At 38.1% G+C, this 18,642-nt stretch overlaps 1 long non-coding RNA gene across 2 annotated transcripts in view; it reads right to left on the reverse strand.

Annotated features, from left to right (window-relative positions):
- LOC139518514 (uncharacterized) overlaps positions 1-18,642 on the reverse strand; it is an 86,787-nt gene extending 68,145 nt beyond the window's left edge. The window contains exon 1 of one of the 2 annotated variants that reach the window (XR_011663389.1): positions 18,483-18,642. This is a non-coding gene — a long non-coding RNA (uncharacterized lncRNA). Of the gene's footprint in view, positions 1-16,991; positions 17,122-18,482 lie in introns of those variants that run through there. The other variant, XR_011663388.1, reaches the window with a different exon arrangement.

Genomic DNA, 18,642 nt, shown 5'->3' on the forward strand with positions numbered 1-18,642 from the left:
ACTGCGCAGACTCCCCAGCTCAAAAGTTAAGTAGACCTTAATGTTAGTGGACCCTTTTTCCAAAATTGTCGTATTAATGTGGAACTAATGTGCACTTTGTTTTTTTCTTGCAGATACAGACCTACAGACCTACAGACAAGACGGAAGGGGTCCAGACCGCCACTGCGCAGACTCCCCAGCTCAAAAGTTAAGTAGACCTTAATGTTAGTGGACCCTTTTTCCAAAATTGATGATTAATGTGGAACTAATGTGCACTTTGTTTTTTTCTTGCAGATACAGACCTACAGCCCTACAGACAAGACGGAAGGGGTCCAGACCGCCACTGCGCAGACTCCCCAGCTCAAAAGTTAAGTAGACCTTAATGTTAGTGGACCCTTTTTCCAAAATTGTCGTATTAATGTGGAACTAATGTGCACTTTGTTTTTTTCTTGCAGATACAGACCTACAGCCCTACAGACAAGACGGAAGGGGTCCATACCGCCACTGCGCAGACTCCCCAGCTCAAAAGTTAAGTAGACCTTAATGTTAGTGGACCCTTTTTCCAAAATTGTCGTAATTATGTGGAACTAATGTGCACTTTGTTTTTTTCTTGCAGATACAGACCTACAGACCTACAGACCTACAGACAAGACGGAAGGGGTCCAGACCGCCACTGCGCAGACTCCCCAGCTCAAAAGTTAAGTAGACCTTAATGTTAGTGGACCCTTTTTCCAAAATTGTCGTATTAATGTGGAACTAATGTGCACTTTGTTTTTTTCTTGCAGATACAGACCTACAGACCTACAGACAAGACGGAAGGGGTCCAGACCGCCACTGCGCAGACTCCCCAGCTCAAAAGTTAAGTAGACCTTAATGTTAGTGGACCCTTTTTCCAAAATTGTCGTATTAATGTGGAACTAATGTGCACTTTGTTTTTTTCTTGCAGATACAGACCTACAGACAAGATGGAAGGGGTCCAGACCGCCACTGCGCAGACTCCCCAGCTCAAAAGTTAAGTAGACCTTAATGTTAGTGGACCCTTTTTCCAAAATTGTCGTATTAATGTGGAACTAATGTGCACTTTGTTTTTTTCTTGCAGATACAGACCTACAGACCTACAGACAAGACGGAAGGGGTCCAGACCGCCACTGCGCAGACTCCCCAGCTCAAAAGTTAAGTAGACCTTAATGTTAGTGGACCCTTTTTCCAAAATTGATGATTAATGTGGAACTAATGTGCACTTTGTTTTTTTCTTGCAGATACAGACCTACAGCCCTACAGACAAGACGGAAGGGGTCCAGACCGCCACTGCGCAGACTCCCCAGCTCAAAAGTTAAGTAGACCTTAATGTTAGTGGACCCTTTTTCCAAAATTGTCGTATTAATGTGGAACTAATGTGCACTTTGTTTTTTTCTTGCAGATACAGACCTACAGCCCTACAGACAAGACGGAAGGGGTCCATACCGCCACTGCGCAGACTCCCCAGCTCAAAAGTTAAGTAGACCTTAATGTTAGTGGACCCTTTTTCCAAAATTGTCGTATTAATGTGGAACTAATGTGCACTTTGTTTTTTTCTTGCAGATACAGACCTACAGACCTACAGACAAGACGGAAGGGGTCCAGACCGCCACTGCGCAGACTCCCCAGCTCAAAAGTTAAGTAGACCTTAATGTTAGTGGACCCTTTTTCCAAAATTGTCGTATTAATGTGGAACTAATGTGCACTTTGTTTTTTTCTTGCAGATACAGACCTACAGACCTACAGACAAGACGGAAGGGGTCCAGACCGCCACTGCGCAGACTCCCCAGCTCAAAAGTTAAGTAGACCTTAATGTTAGTGGACCCTTTTTCCAAAATTGTCGTATTAATGTGGAACTAATGTGCACTTTGTTTTTTTCTTGCAGATACAGACCTACAGACCTACAGACAAGACGGAAGGGGTCCATACCGCCACTGCGCAGACTCCCCAGCTCAAAAGTTAAGTAGACCTTAATGTTAGTGGACCCTTTTTCCAAAATTGTCGTATTAATGTGGAACTAATGTGCACTTTGTTTTTTTCTTGCAGATACAGACCTACAGACCTACAGACAAGACGGAAGGGGTCCAGACCGCCACTGCGCAGACTCCCCAGCTCAAAAGTTAAGTAGACCTTAATGTTAGTGGACCCTTTTTCCAAAATTGTCGTATTTATGTGGAACTAATGTGCACTTTGTTTTTTTCTTGCAGATACAGACCTGAAGACCTACAGACAAGACGGAAGGGGTCCAGACCGCCACTGCGCAGACTCCCCAGCTCAAAAGTTAAGTAGACCTTAATGTTAGTGGACCCTTTTTCCAAAATTGTCGTATTAATGTGGAACTAATGTGCACTTTGTTTTTTTCTTGCAGATACAGACCTACAGACCTACAGACAAGACGGAAGGGGTCCAGACCGCCACTGCGCAGACTCCCCAGCTCAAAAGTTAAGTAGACCTTAATGTTAGTGGACCCTTTTTCCAAAATTGTCGTATTAATGTGGAACTAATGTGCACTTTGTTTTTTTCTTGCAGATACAGACCTACAGACCTACAGACAAGACGGAAGGGGTCCATACCGCCACTGCGCAGACTCCCCAGCTCAAAAGTTAAGTAGACCCTAATGTTAGTGGACCCTTTTTCCAAAATTGTCGTATTAATGTGGGACTAATGTGCACTTTGTTTTTTTCTTGCAGATACAGACCTACAGACCTACAGACAAGACGGAAGGGGTCCAGACCGCCACTGCGCAGACTCCCCAGCTCAAAAGTTAAGTAGACCTTAATGTTAGTGGACCCTTTTTCCAAAATTGTCGTATTAATGTGGAACTAATGTGCACTTTGTTTTTTTCTTGCAGATACAGACCTACAGACCTACAGACAAGACGGAAGGGGTCCAGACCGCCACTGCGCAGACTCCCCAGCTCAAAAGTTAAGTAGACCTTAATGTTAGTGGACCCTTTTTCCAAAATTGTCGTATTAATGTGGAACTAATGTGCACTTTGTTTTTTTCTTGCAGATACAGACCTACAGCCCTACAGACAAGACGGAAGGGGTCCAGACCGCCACTGCGCAGACTCCCCAGCTCAAAAGTTAAGTAGACCTTAATGTTAGTGGACCCTTTTTCCAAAATTGTCGTATTAATGTGGAACTAATGTGCACTTTGTTTTTTTCTTGCAGATACAGACCTACAGCCCTACAGACAAGACGGAAGGGGTTCAGACCGCCACTGCGCAGACTCCCCAGCTCAAAAGATAAGTAGACCTTAATGTTAGTGGACCCTTTTTCCAAAATTGTCGTATTAATGTGGAACTAATGTGCACTTTGTTTTTTTCTTGCAGATACAGACCTACAGACCTACAGACAAGACGGAAGGGGTCCAGACCGCCACTGCGCAGACTCCCCAGCTCAAAAGTTAAGTAGACCTTAATGTTAGTGGACCCTTTTTCCAAAATTGTCGTATTAATGTGGAACTAATGTGCACTTTGTTTTTTTCTTGCAGATACAGACCTACAGCCCTACAGACAAGACGGAAGGGGTCCAGACCGCCACTGCGCAGACTCCCCAGCTCAAAAGTTAAGTAGACCTTAATGTTAGTGGACCCTTTTTCCAAAATTGTCGTATTAATGTGGAACTAATGTGCACTTTGTTTTTTTCTTGCAGATACAGACCTACAGACCTACAGACAAGACGGAAGGGGTCCAGACCGCCACTGCGCAGACTCCCCAGCTCAAAAGTTAAGTAGACCTTTATGTTAGTGGACCCTTTTTCCAAAATTGTCGTATTAATGTGGAACTAATGTGCACTTTGTTTTTTTCTTGCAGATACAGACCTACAGCCCTACAGACAAGACGGAAGGGGTCCAGACCGCCACTGCGCAGACTCCCCAGCTCAAAAGTTAAGTAGACCTTAATGTTAGTGGACCCTTTTTCCAAAATTGTCGTATTAATGTGGAACTAATGTGCACTTTGTTTTTTTCTTGCAGATACAGACCTACAGCCCTACAGACAAGACGGAAGGGGTCCAGACCGCCACTGCGCAGACTCCCCAGCTCAAAAGATAAGTAGACCTTAATGTTAGTGGACCCTTTTTCCAAAATTGTCGTATTAATGTGGAACTAATGTGCACTTTGTTTTTTTCTTGCAGATACAGACCTACAGACCTACAGACAAGACGGAAGGGGTCCAGACCGCCACTGCGCAGACTCCCCAGCTCAAAAGTTAAGTAGACCTTAATGTTAGTGGACCCTTTTTCCAAAATTGTCGTATTAATGTGAAACTAATGTGCACTTTGTTTTTTTCTTGCAGATACAGACCTACAGCCCTACAGACAAGACGGAAGGGGTCCAGACCGCCACTGCGCAGACTCCCCAGCTCAAAAGTTAAGTAGACCTTAATGTTAGTGGACCCTTTTTCCAAAATTGTCGTATTAATGTGGAACTAATGTGCACTTTGTTTTTTTCTTGCAGATACAGACCTACAGCCCTACAGACAAGACGGAAGGGGTCCAGACCGCCACTGCGCAGACTCCCCAGCTCAAAAGATAAGTAGACCTTAATGTTAGTGGACCCTTTTTCCAAAATTGTCGTATTAATGTGGAACTAATGTGCACTTTGTTTTTTTCTTGCAGATACAGACCTACAGACCTACAGACAAGACGGAAGGGGTCCAGACCGCCACTGCGCAGACTCCCCAGCTCAAAAGTTAAGTAGACCTTAATGTTAGTGGACCCTTTTTCCAAAATTGTCGTATTAATGTGGAACTAATGTGCACTTTGTTTTTTTCTTGCAGATACAGACCTACAGCCCTACAGACAAGACGGAAGGGGTCCAGACCGCCACTGCGCAGACTCCCCAGCTCAAAAGTTAAGTAGACCTTAATGTTAGTGGACCCTTTTTCCAAAATTGTCGTATTAATGTGGAACTAATGTGCACTTTGTTTTTTTCTTGCAGATACAGACCTACAGACCTACAGACAAGACGGAAGGGGTCCAGACCGCCACTGCGCAGACTCCCCAGCTCAAAAGTTAAGTAGACCTTTATGTTAGTGGACCCTTTTTCCAAAATTGTCGTATTAATGTGGAACTAATGTGCACTTTGTTTTTTTCTTGCAGATACAGACCTACAGCCCTACAGACAAGACGGAAGGGGTCCAGACCGCCACTGCGCAGACTCCCCAGCTCAAAAGTTAAGTAGACCTTAATGTTAGTGGACCCTTTTTCCAAAATTGTCGTATTAATGTGGAACTAATGTGCACTTTGTTTTTTTCTTGCAGATACAGACCTACAGCCCTACAGACAAGACGGAAGGGGTCCAGACCGCCACTGCGCAGACTCCCCAGCTCAAAAGATAAGTAGACCTTAATGTTAGTGGACCCTTTTTCCAAAATTGTCGTATTAATGTGGAACTAATGTGCACTTTGTTTTTTTCTTGCAGATACAGACCTACAGACCTACAGACAAGACGGAAGGGGTCCAGACCGCCACTGCGCAGACTCCCCAGCTCAAAAGTTAAGTAGACCTTAATGTTAGTGGACCCTTTTTCCAAAATTGTCGTATTAATGTGAAACTAATGTGCACTTTGTTTTTTTCTTGCAGATACAGACCTACAGACCTACAGACAAGACGGAAGGGGTCCAGACCGCCACTGCGCAGACTCCCCAGCTCAAAAGTTAAGTAGACCTTAATGTTAGTGGACCCTTTTTCCAAAATTGTCGTATTAATGTGGAACTAATGTGCACTTTGTTTTTTTCTTGCAGATACAGACCTACAGCCCTACAGACAAGACGGAAGGGGTCCAGACCGCCACTGCGCAGACTCCCCAGCTCAAAAGTTAAGTAGACCTTAATGTTAGTGGACCCTTTTTCCAAAATTGTCGTATTAATGTGGAACTAATGTGCACTTTGTTTTTTTCTTGCAGATACAGACCTACAGACCTACAGACAAGACGGAAGGGGTCCAGACCGCCACTGCGCAGACTCCCCAGCTCAAAAGTTAAGTAGACCTTTATGTTAGTGGACCCTTTTTCCAAAATTGTCGTATTAATGTGGAACTAATGTGCACTTTGTTTTTTTCTTGCAGATACAGACCTACAGCCCTACAGACAAGACGGAAGGGGTCCAGACCGCCACTGCGCAGACTCCCCAGCTCAAAAGTTAAGTAGACCTTAATGTTAGTGGACCCTTTTTCCAAAATTGTCGTATTAATGTGGAACTAATGTGCACTTTGTTTTTTTCTTGCAGATACAGACCTACAGACCTACAGACAAGACGGAAGGGGTCCAGACCGCCACTGCGCAGACTCCCCAGCTCAAAAGTTAAGTAGACCTTAATGTTAGTGGACCCTTTTTCCAAAATTGTCGTATTAATGTGGAACTAATGTGCACTTTGTTTTTTTCTTGCAGATACAGACCTACAGACCTACAGACAAGACGGAAGGGGTCCAGACCGCCACTGCGCAGACTCCCCAGCTCAAAAGTTAAGTAGACCTTAATGTTAGTGGACCCTTTTTCCAAAATTGTCGTATTAATGTGGAACTAATGTGCACTTTGTTTTTTTCTTGCAGATACAGACCTACAGACCTACAGACAAGACGGAAGGGGTCCAGACCGCCACTGCGCAGACTCCCCAGCTCAAAAGTTAAGTAGACCTTAATGTTAGTGGACCCTTTTTCCAAAATTGTCGTATTAATGTGGAAATAATGTGCACTTTGTTTTTTTCTTGCAGATACAGACCTACAGCCCTACAGACAAGACGGAAGGGGTCCAGACCGCCACTGCGCAGACTCCCCAGCTCAAAAGTTAAGTAGACCTTAATGTTAGTGGACCCTTTTTCCAAAATTGTCCTATTAATGTGGAACTAATGTGCACTTTGTTTTTTTCTTGCAGATACAGACCTACAGACCTACAGACAAGACGGAAGGGGTCCATACCGCCACTGCGCAGACTCCCCAGCTCAAAAGTTAAATAGACCTTAATGTTAGTGGACCCTTTTTCCAAAATTGATGATTAATGTGGAACTAATGTGCACTTTGTTTTTTTCTTGCAGATACAGACCTACAGACCTACAGACAAGACGGAAGGGGTCCAGACCGCCACTGCGCAGACTCCCCAGCTCAAAAGTTAAGTAGACCTTAATGTTAGTGGACCCTTTTTCCAAAATTGTCGTATTAATGTGGAACTAATGTGCACTTTGTTTTTTTCTTGCAGATACAGACCTACAGACCTACAGACAAGACGGAAGGGGTCCAGACCGCCACTGCGCAGACTCCCCAGCTCAAAAGTTAAGTAGACCTTTATGTTAGTGGACCCTTTTTCCAAAATTGTCGTATTAATGTGGAACTAATGTGCACTTTGTTTTTTTCTTGCAGATACAGACCTACAGCCCTACAGACAAGACGGAAGGGGTCCAGACCGCCACTGCGCAGACTCCCCAGCTCAAAAGTTAAGTAGACCTTAATGTTAGTGGACCCTTTTTCCAAAATTGTCGTATTAATGTGGAACTAATGTGCACTTTGTTTTTTTCTTGCAGATACAGACCTACAGACAAGACGGAAGGGGTCCATACCGCCACTGCGCAGACTCCCCAGCTCAAAAGTTAAGTAGACCTTAATGTTAGTGGACCCTTTTTCCAAAATTGTCGTATTAATGTGGAACTAATGTGCACTTTATTTTTTTCTTGCAGATACATACCTACAGACCTACAGACAAGACGGAAGGGGTCCAGACCGCCACTGCGCAGACTCCCCAGCTCAAAAGTTAAGTAGACCTTAATGTTAGTGGACCCTTTTTCCAAAATTGTCGTATTAATGTGGAACTAATGTGCACTTTGTTTTTTTCTTGCAGATACAGACCTACAGACAAGACGGGAGGGGTCCAGACCGCCACTGCGCAGACTCCGCAGGTCAAAAGTCAAGTAGACATTAATTTTAATTGACCGTTTTTCCAAAATTGTCGTCTTTTTAGCATTACCTATAGTGGCAGCTGAAGCTGAAACAAACAATTACTTTTTCTCAGGGTGAAAAAGAATTTATGTTTTTCTCCCAAAACTGGAAAAAAGTTATTTTCCAAAAATATCAATAGCCCCCAATCCCCCCTCCCACCCCTCCGAAAATCAAAATGATTACTGCCTTAGAGCTAAAAGCCTCTACTTTTATTTGGAAAAATTAATCAGGTTCAGGGCTTATATTTATAATAATTAATGAAATTTAAATTTTCAGAATTACACACTTGTAGTTCCCAAGATGTAAGTGGAAGTGAAATTATACAATGAAATGAATGAATTGATTAGATATACATGTAGATGAGATCCTATAGTTACAGTACATGTAATTGGTATGTATTTGTTACAGTCTATTTGTAGTGGTATGACAAAAATGCTGAATCATGTGCAAATTTAAAAAGGAGTTCACGCAAACTGACGAAATAAAAAAAACACTATCAATCAACAGATCAAGGAAAAAGTTAATCTGCTATATATATGTATGGAATAGGCATGTAGTTACATTTATTTACCTCTGTAATTTTCAGTCCATGTACATTTATGAGATTAAAATTTTATATTCTGGATATCCTAAAATTTCAATTCTTATTTCATATGAATATTATTCCCATGTGCTAATTTATACTTGTAGTTTGAGGAAAATTATCAAAATAGCTCGACTAAGATTAAACAATATATTATTACTGATATCATAAACTAGGTAATTTTTGCCTTGTCTGAAACTGATTGTATGGTGTACAATACTGTCTGGGCAGGGTTCATTTGTCAATATAAAGTGTCATATTTTGGTCTGTTTATTGTATACTACACAAGCTATAATCAATTAAGAAATCAGCTGTTTTTGGTGTAAGCTATGATTGTAAGGGGCTAAGACATGTAAGAAAGGGGCTTGAAAATGATGAGTTGTGTTTTTATAGGTACTAAGTATACTTATATATATACAGGTTATATGTAGTACACATATATAAGTATACTTGAAGACAGTTTGTTTTCATAAGTAATTTATTATAAATTATAAAACATGTAATGTGCTACGACTTCCAATGAGACAACTATCCACTAGAGTCTAAATGACTGAATACTGCCAACTATAAATGATCATCTGTACAGCTTTCAACAATGAGCAAAACTGATACAGCATAGTGAGCTATAAAATGTCCTGAAACAGGGTTTGAAATTCAAAAACCTGGGTTTAATGAGTATTGCAATGCCCAGCCCAGTGGGAAATACTAGTAAAAAACCTAGGTCTGGGTTTTACTAAAAATCACCATAAAGTCACCAATTGATCATGTCAGAGCTTGATCGAGCTTAAAATGTAATACAATTTTCTCCTAATTATAAGTTTAGTAAATCATTGGAGACTAAATTGATGTAATCTTTTTTGCTTGAACCTTGACCACAGAAACAAACATTACATGTGGATTTTATTATATTACAGGAACTGTAGGAAGTTTTCCAAGAGTGTGATTGCTAAGTATGCATTACAGGATTTTATCATTGGAGCAACATCTTAGGAGGATAAACTTGTGCAAATGTATGAAGGAATCTTTGAGTACAAATAGCAATTATATGCAGAAGAGGGCTCTTAAACATTATTAACAGACATGAAGTAATAGTAGTAGTGTAATCAAGAATTAAGTGTAAACCACCTGGAATAAACTATTGTGTATATTTTTTCAACCACAAGTACTTTCATAATATAATACAGTTCAAATTCAAATTGCTGTGTCAACAGACAAGTAATGTTAAAAAAATGAAAATGCATGTTGTTTTAAAATGAAATTTGTATATAAAAAAAACGAAATAACAATTTTTTTTAGCTTATTGTGCAGCCTAAATTTGAGATCCTTTACTGGTATTATGCTTGTTGTTTTGTCAACATTTTCCTTAAATCTTAAGAGTTAAAATGAGAAAAACTATTTTTGCATATATGATAGTTATCAAAGGTACCAGGATTATAATGTAGTACGCCAGACGCGCGTTTCGTCTACATAAGACTCATCAGTGACGCTCATATCAAAATATTTATAAAGCCAAACAAGTACAAAGTTGAAGAGCATTGAGGATCCAAAATTCGAAACAAGAAGTAAATGGTTGTAAATAACAGAGAGACTTTCAATTTGGTACATTTGTATATCATCTTTATTTCACAGAACTTTCTATTTTAGTGTATTAGTACAATGAGATATGAGGTATACACCAATCAGACAGCAATAAAACAACAAAAACACCTGAAAGGCATTTAGTTTCTAACATGCAGTCCTCAAAAATTGATGACCACACAATATGACTTAATTTAATTGAACATACATATTAAAAATCAATTCAAATGAAATGTACATAATTGTAAACATCTTTTATAGCCAGTCCATAAATCATTTACAAAAAAGGATTGAGACTTGAACTCAATCCAAAAAGTTCTAGGAGTGAACTGATTGGTGCCCTGGATATTGTTCATAACCTGTGATGCATTTTCTTGCCTTCTTTATTTTAAGACCAAAAAGTTTTGAATAGTAAGAAAGAGAAATAGAATGGAAGTATGAACACATTTTCATAGAATATTTTTCATGCTTATACATATCAGAATTTGTACTAAATTATGAATAAGCTCAAATCCTATGAAATTTGTGTGATTGAGGGCAAATTCACTATAATCTCATTTAAGAAAAAAAAACGCTTGATTCATGTTAATTTCACGTGAAATCTCAATTCATGTGAATTTCACATCAGAAACACGTGAAATTAACGTGAAAATTTTCATGTGAGTTTCATGTATGAAGCTCGTTTGAGGTGAATCTCAAGTAAAATTTACGTGAACAAAATTTGCCTGTAAAACTCTGTAAAATTAGCTGAATGTTTAAAACACAATCTATTAAGGAAATATTAAGCTCCTCAATGATCAAAATTGGTGTTTTCCAAATTGCTATGTATGATGTATCCAATGAAATTTTTCAGACAAAGTGTGTGGTCCAAGTTTTTTGAAATTTTTATATTTTTGTCAAATGGTCAAAAGAAAATATTTTGTCAAATGGTTAAAGTAATAGACATACAAAAGTTTTTTCACAGCAAGTGTGGACATAGATTTTAACTCTTATATTTTCTCGAGAAAAAATTTCAGAAAAAGACAAAATGTTATTTTTATAATAAAGAAATAGAAATTGTCAAAGACAACTAGTATCTTGGTGTATATTTTGCTGGAAATGGATTTATCAAAATCATTTGGTAATCAAATAAATGCAATTAATGTCTCCATGATAATCTTGAAAATAACTAAATATTAAATAAACAATACTGCTTATAGTAAATGCTTGGCTTAGGTTAGCTGTTAAGCAACACGGTTAAATAAATAACCCTAAGGGAAAAACAGAACTCTTTTTATCAGATTACACTGACGAACATCAAAACATACTATCCACACTGATCTGTGTAAACACTTGTATTGAAAAAATAAAAATCATGCAGAAATGAACCTTATGTTTTCCTCTGCATGCTATTCAAAATCAAAGATGTGGAACATAATTCATCATAATCAAATAAATGCAATTATGTCTCCTCTATGACAATCTTGAAATAAACTTAATATTGAATAAACAAATTTACTGCTTATGTTTAATGTTCGGCTTAGGTTAGCTGTTAAGAAACACAGTTTGATATAGAACCCTTTGGGCAAAAACAGAACTCCTTTTGTCAGAAAACACGGTCAAACATACTATCCACATTAATATGTGTCCACACTTGTATTGAAAAAAACAAAAATCATGCAGAAATGAACTTTTTTTTCTTTAGATTAGACCGTTGGTTTTCCAGTTTAAATGGTTTTACACTAGTAGTTTTTGGAGCCCTTTATAGTTTGCTGTTCGGTGTGAGACTGGGCTCCTTGTTGAAGGTCGTACCTTGACCTTTAATTGTTTACTTTTATAAATTGTGACTTGGATGGAGAGTTGTCTCATTGGCACTCTAACCACATCTTACCACATCTTCCTATATCTACTTATGTTTTCCTCTCCATGCTATTCAAAATCAAAGATGTGGTACATAATTTATCATAATCAATTGATTGATTGATTGATGGTTGCTTAATGTCCAGTGGCAAGTATTTGATGCATGTTCAGGACGAGAACAAATTAACAATTATTATAAATACAATAGGTATTTATGTCTTGTCATAATAGAGGCCATTCGGGATTATGGTCGGGGAAATTTGGACTGCCTCTGGAAAATGAGGGTATATTGGATAGGGACAGAAATTGCAACAGGCCGCTTACGGACCCCTCAACCAGTTTTTGCAATGGCTCTTAACGTGCAAAGAGCGTGACACTTTCTTAACACAAGGCATCGGATTTAACGTCCCCATTCTGACCGGACGTGACTGCGAACTCGATACATCCCGCACATCCAAACGGACGCCCCACTTCGGCAAGCGTTTTACTGTCGGTCGGGAGAAGACCAAGTGACCATATTTCGTTTCCTCAGTCACCCTTGGGGGTTATCATAATCAAATAAATGCAATTAATGTCTCCTCCAGAACAGGGTTGAAAATAAACAAAATATTGAATAAACAATACTTCTTATAGTTAATGTTTGGCTCAGGTTAGCTGTCAAGCAACACAGTTTAATATAGAACCCTATGGGAAAAACAATCCTTTTGTCAGATTACACTGACGAACATCAAAACATACTGTCCACACTGATCTGTGTCCACGCTTGTATTGGAAAAAAAAGTTTTTTAAATGCAAGTGTGGACATAGATTTTAACCCTTATATTTTCTCGAGGAAAAATTTCAAAAAAAAAGACAAAATGTTATTTTTGTAATAAAGAAATAGAAATTGTCAAAGACAACTAATATCTTGGTGTATATTTTGCTGGAAATGAATTTATCAAAATCATTTGGTAATCAAATAAATGCAATTAATGTTTCCATGATAATCTTGAAAATAACTAAATATTAAATAAACAATACTGCTTATAGTAAATGCTTGGCTTAGGTTAACTGTTAAGCAACACAGTTAAATAAATAACCCTAAGGGAAAAACCGAACTCTTTTTATCAGATTACACTGACGAACATCAAAACATACTATCCACACTGATCTGTGTCAACACTTGTATTGAAAAAATAAAAATCATGCAGAAATGAACCTTATGTTTTCCTCTGCATGCTATTCAAAATCAAAGATGTGGAACATAATTCGTCATAATCAAATAAATGCAATTATGTCTCCTCTATGACAATCTTGAAATAAACTAAATATTGAATAAACAATACTGCTTTTGTTTAATGTTTGGCTTAGGTTAGCTGTTAAGAAACACAGTTTGATATAGAACCCTTTGGGCAAAAACAGAACTCCTTTTGTCAGAAAACACGGTCAAACATACTATCCACATTAATATGTGTCCACACTTGTATTGAAAAAACAAAAATCATGCAGAAATGAACTTTTATTTCTTTAGATTAGACCGTTGGTTTTCCAGTTTAAATGGTTTTACACTAGTAGTTTTTGGAGCCCTTTATAGTTTGCTGTTCGGTGTGAGACTAGGCTCCTTGTTGAAGGTCGTACCTTGACCTTTAATTGTTTACTTTTATAAATTGTGACTTGGATGGAGAGTTGTCTCATTGGCACTCTAACCACATCTTACCACATCTTCCTATATCTACTTATGTTTTCCTCTCCATGCTATTCAAAATCAAAGATGTGGTACATAATTTATCATAATCAATTGATTGATTGATTAATGGTTGCTTAATGTCCAGTGGCAAGTATTTGATGCATGTTCAGGACGAGAACAAATTAACAATTATTATAAATACAATAGGTATATATGTCTTGTCATAATAGAGGCCATTCGGGATTATGGTCGGGGAAATTTGGACTGCCTCTGGAAAATGAGGGTATATTGGATAGGGACAGAAATTGCAACAGGCCGCCTACGGACCACTCAACCAGTTTTTGCAATGGCTCTTAACGTGCAAAGAGCGTGACACTCTCTTAACACAAGGCATCGGATTTAACGTCCCCATTCTGACCGGACGTGACTGCGAACTCGATACATCCCGCACATCCAAACGGACGCCCCACTTCGGCAAGCGTTTTACTGTCGGTCGGGAGAAGACCAAGTGACCATATTTCGTTTCCCCAGTCGCCCTTGGGGGTTATCATAATCAAATAAATGCAATTAATTTCTTCTCCATGACACTCTTGAAAAGAAACTAAATATTGAATAAACAATACTGCTAATGGTTAATGTTTGGCTCAGGTTAGCTGTTAAGCAACACAGTTTTATATTGAACCCTATGGAGAAAACAGAACTCCTTTTGTCATTAAACACTGTCAAACATCCAAACATACTATCCACACTGATTTGTGTCCACACTTGTATTGAAAAAAAAACGGACGAAAATTCTTGTATATTCTCGAGGTAGACTTTCAGAAAAATAATAATTTTGTAATAGAAAAATAGAAATTGTCAAAGACTACAAGTATCTTGTTGTATTTTTTGCTACAAGTGGGTCGTTTTAACAACCAAAAAATATTTAAGAGACCAGGGAACAAATAGCAATGTATAGTTTATTTTAAAAAATGTTGAATGTCAATTAGATATGTTTGATAAAGCCATTTTACCAGCTAGTGTTACTTTCCAATTCAGAGGTCTGGTGTTTTGAAAATTTAGTTGTTTAAGAAAAAGTATACTTGCGGTTTTACAAGATGATGTTAAATCTAAAGCAGACCACACCAAATAGCATTATTTATGGAGAACTCGGATGATTTCCGATCTACCAATAAAATGTGAATGATAAAATGTTGGTGTAGTTTTACTTTAGTAAATGATGAAATGGACAAAATCTCCTTAATTCTTTACAAATTGCTGTTTGTATATTATGAGAATGATGGTTTTGAAAGCAAACGGTTGACATTTGTTAAAAGCATTTTTGATAGTTGTGGTCTATCAAATATATGGAGATCACAATCTCATTTTTCCACAGATTGTCACTGGGGTAAAGCTGATGACCGTAACTGCATTCATGGTCATCCCAAGATGTCGGATGAAAAATAAGGTCAGTATCTGTATTGTGTGTTACAGTGTTTCTATATCTTTTTCTTTACAAAGTATACATCGATGCGATGTAAATTTATAAAAGATTCACACAGAAATCACAAATTACTACCGAAAAATGTTCAGGAAACGCGAAATTCAATTTGAAAAAACCGCTAAGATGTCCGTAAATCATTATCAAAATATTTTCAAGATGACCGTAACATAAAACAAGGATGACCGTGATTGGTAAACAGATGACCGTAACTTGTAAAAGATGACCGTAATTTGTATAGAATGACCGTAATTTGTATAGAATGACTGTAATTTATAAAGGATGATCGTAACTTTTAAATGATGTCCCTCAATTCTAAGAATATCCGTATTTGTATTCATAGCTTTTTGTTGTAATTTGACAAAGACACAAGCGGGACAAGAATGTCACACATTGTCTTAGATTTTTTACTAGTACTATATTTGTTATTGGCTTTTATACTGCATTCGTTCTATTTGAGCAGTTAAGTGCGTTGACTGTATATTTCTATGTCATATACAGTCACTGCATGGCCCGATATCCCTTTTCCTCATGAATATTTAAATAGCAGTTGCCGAAATGTTCATGTCCGTCATATTTGTTTTTCGTAAGAGCACATATTTCGTCCTATTTGTCCTCTTATTTTTTAGGATCTGGGTATGTGTTTGTCTCTTTGTTTTTCTCATTTTGACGCTACATTAGTCCCTTATTTCTGTGACAAAATCAATTTAAATAAAACTCAGATGATTGACACAAGGGATAGAAAGTGTTCCGACCAAAGAGGGCGGGTAGTGTTACCCAACTCCGATATATTCATGTATGTAGTTTATAGTGGTGAAACCTCACTCCCCCGATATATACGCTAAAGCGGGAAACCAAAAAATCAAAGTGAAAGAAGGTAGATCAAGACATCAACAAACAACGAACTAGAACAGCACAGACTGACAGTGGACACAAAAACGATGAAATATAAAGACAAATAAAATACCCAGACACGTAAAACGAAAGAGGGACGAGGTTAAGGACTGAGCAGTTGCAATAAGCATGTATATCAACACTGATATACTGAGACAAATATACCGCATGAAAAGAATAATTGGAATCAAAACGGACAACCACAAATATTAAAGAGAACGGAGTTGGTCTTTTTAGAGAAAATTTACCCATAAACATAAGACAGATGCTTTGCCGGAATAATGGGCTGTCGGAGTAACGGGTTGTCGGAATAGTGGGCTGTCGGAGTAATGGGCTGTCGGAATAGTAGGCTGTCGGAATAGTGGGCTGTCGGAGTAATTGGCTGTCGGAATAATGGTTGTCGGACTAATGGGATGTCCATGCAGCATATAGGGTTATATAATGACCAGTGTAAAACAATTCAAAAGAGAAAGACTACGACTTGATATATAAATGAAACAAACAAAAATATAATAGGAACTCAGCAATAAAAGAAAACCATTGCCTGAACCACATCCGCATTACGCCATCGGAAGTTAGCGTGTCATATCATCGGACTTAAAAAGCAAACAACCATCGCACTTTCAGGGGCGGATCCAACCATTTTAAAAAGGGGGATCCTAACACATGATAAAGAGGGAGGGATGTTCCAACCACATGTCCTCATTCAAATGCATTGGTCGTCCAAAAAAAAGGGGGGTTCCAACCTCCGGAAACCCCCTTCTGGATCCGCCAATGACTTTAGTGTCCGACACCATCGCACTTTAGCGTAGCCGTAGACCATCTTAATAAGCGAAACCATCGCACTTTAGAGTACTTTCGCACTTTACAGTCCTACATATATTTTTTTTTTAAAGTATGAAAATGTCTCATCTGTCCCAAAGACCCGTATCTAATATGGTTCTAAAGATTTTTATATTGTATATGATGATGTCTATTAGATTATGACACTATATATAATAAACTATCGATTTACTAACTTACCTTTCTGTAAATATATATAATATGGCGTAACACATCCAACGACTGAATACAAATATACAGGTATGGAAATATATTACAGGTAAGCAGAGATTTTTTGGCGGTAACTAGAAAGCATGCAGGTAAAAAGGTGTGCTTGATTTTGAATTAGTCATGCGTCTAGCATCCGTGTGATAGGATGATGAATAATAATATAACATATGAAAAATACGTGTAAAGCATAGAAAAACATGAACTTCATATATGACCAATTTACTATTTTCCTTATAACGTCGATCCATAGAGACGTTGTTCTTCAGAAGTGATTTTTTTTTGCACGGCGGGCTTTGAGCAGAATTGGCTTCCTTTTTTCAAGTCAGTCTGGTATTTTAAAAGCGCTTCAAATCATAAACTGGTTATCAGACGGTTTTATTTTAATAGATTTAGGTTTCGAGCTTCACTTAAGACACACACATAGGAGACATAACGTCCAGTGCTAAATATTTCACGCATTATTTGAATTAAGAATGAATACTGTAGATAGGTTACTAGTATCGTACCGGGAATGATGGATTGGACCTAATATTTTACGTTTATTAACGGGACTAACACTAGTTGGAGTTTTAATCTTAAAAAAAATTAAGAGCCAGTGGCGGATCCAGAAATTTTCATAAGTGGGGGCCCAGTCCAATTTTTAGTTAGCTCTTTACAAGCAATATTTATACATCTGAAAAATGTCGCCGGTAATTTGCAACGATTACGTCGAAAAAACCCGCCAGCGACGTCGTGCACTTTAGCGCTAACGTTGAGGTTACAAAGGGGGGGGGGGGACGCAATTTTTAGGATAAATCGCGTTTATCATAGAATCCAGCACGGTGACATGTATTTTTTATTTCTGATTTGAAGAAAGCATGACAAAATGCAGTTCATGCAGAAAAATGATAAAAATGACATTTTCAGAAACACTTTATTTCTATATTTTTTCAGTTGGATTAAAAAAATCCCACTTTGAGCATCTGGTTCGCAATGTCAAGCAAAGCTTGAAAATTTGTATAGTAATTCGTGTAGGGATTTATTTTTTTCCTTATTGTCACTTATCACAGCTTCAAATTGAACCCGATCTTAATAATTTACGACAAAGAATATTTGCTTCAAAAATTTTATAACATTGTTTAACTTTTTTGCAAAATTGCACAAATCCCCAATTTTCAGCCTCAATTTTCTCGAAAACGAGCACGGTGACCTATGTTTTATTTTGTGTTTTATTTTATAACTCGCCAAGGCCTACAACATATTTAAAAATCAAGAAAATGACATTTTATCGAGAAACTGTATCGGATGCCCTTAAAATTTGTCGCTGGACGTAATAAAGTAGCCATCCATCATCATCATCATCCCTTGTAAAAAAAAAAAAGAACCGACGTGGTCTCAACTTATTACAATAGGCTATTACTTAACAACAATGGGTTGATTTTAAGTCAGACTCACTCAAGGTCACCTGGCAGAAAAACATACCCTTTTCAGCTTTCGGCATGCAATTATCCGCTCGACATCATATGTTTCAGGTAAGACTTCTCTCCTTTCGACTGTCTCTGTCGCTGTATGGTCAGTGCCACTAAAGTTTCCATCGGCAAGTCGCTTGAAATCAATTTTCCTTAAATTACGTGTGTTTGGC

Source organism: Mytilus edulis, chromosome 4, assembly GCF_963676685.1.
Source record: "Mytilus edulis chromosome 4, xbMytEdul2.2, whole genome shotgun sequence".
NCBI classification, from domain to species: domain Eukaryota; kingdom Metazoa; phylum Mollusca; class Bivalvia; order Mytilida; family Mytilidae; genus Mytilus; species Mytilus edulis.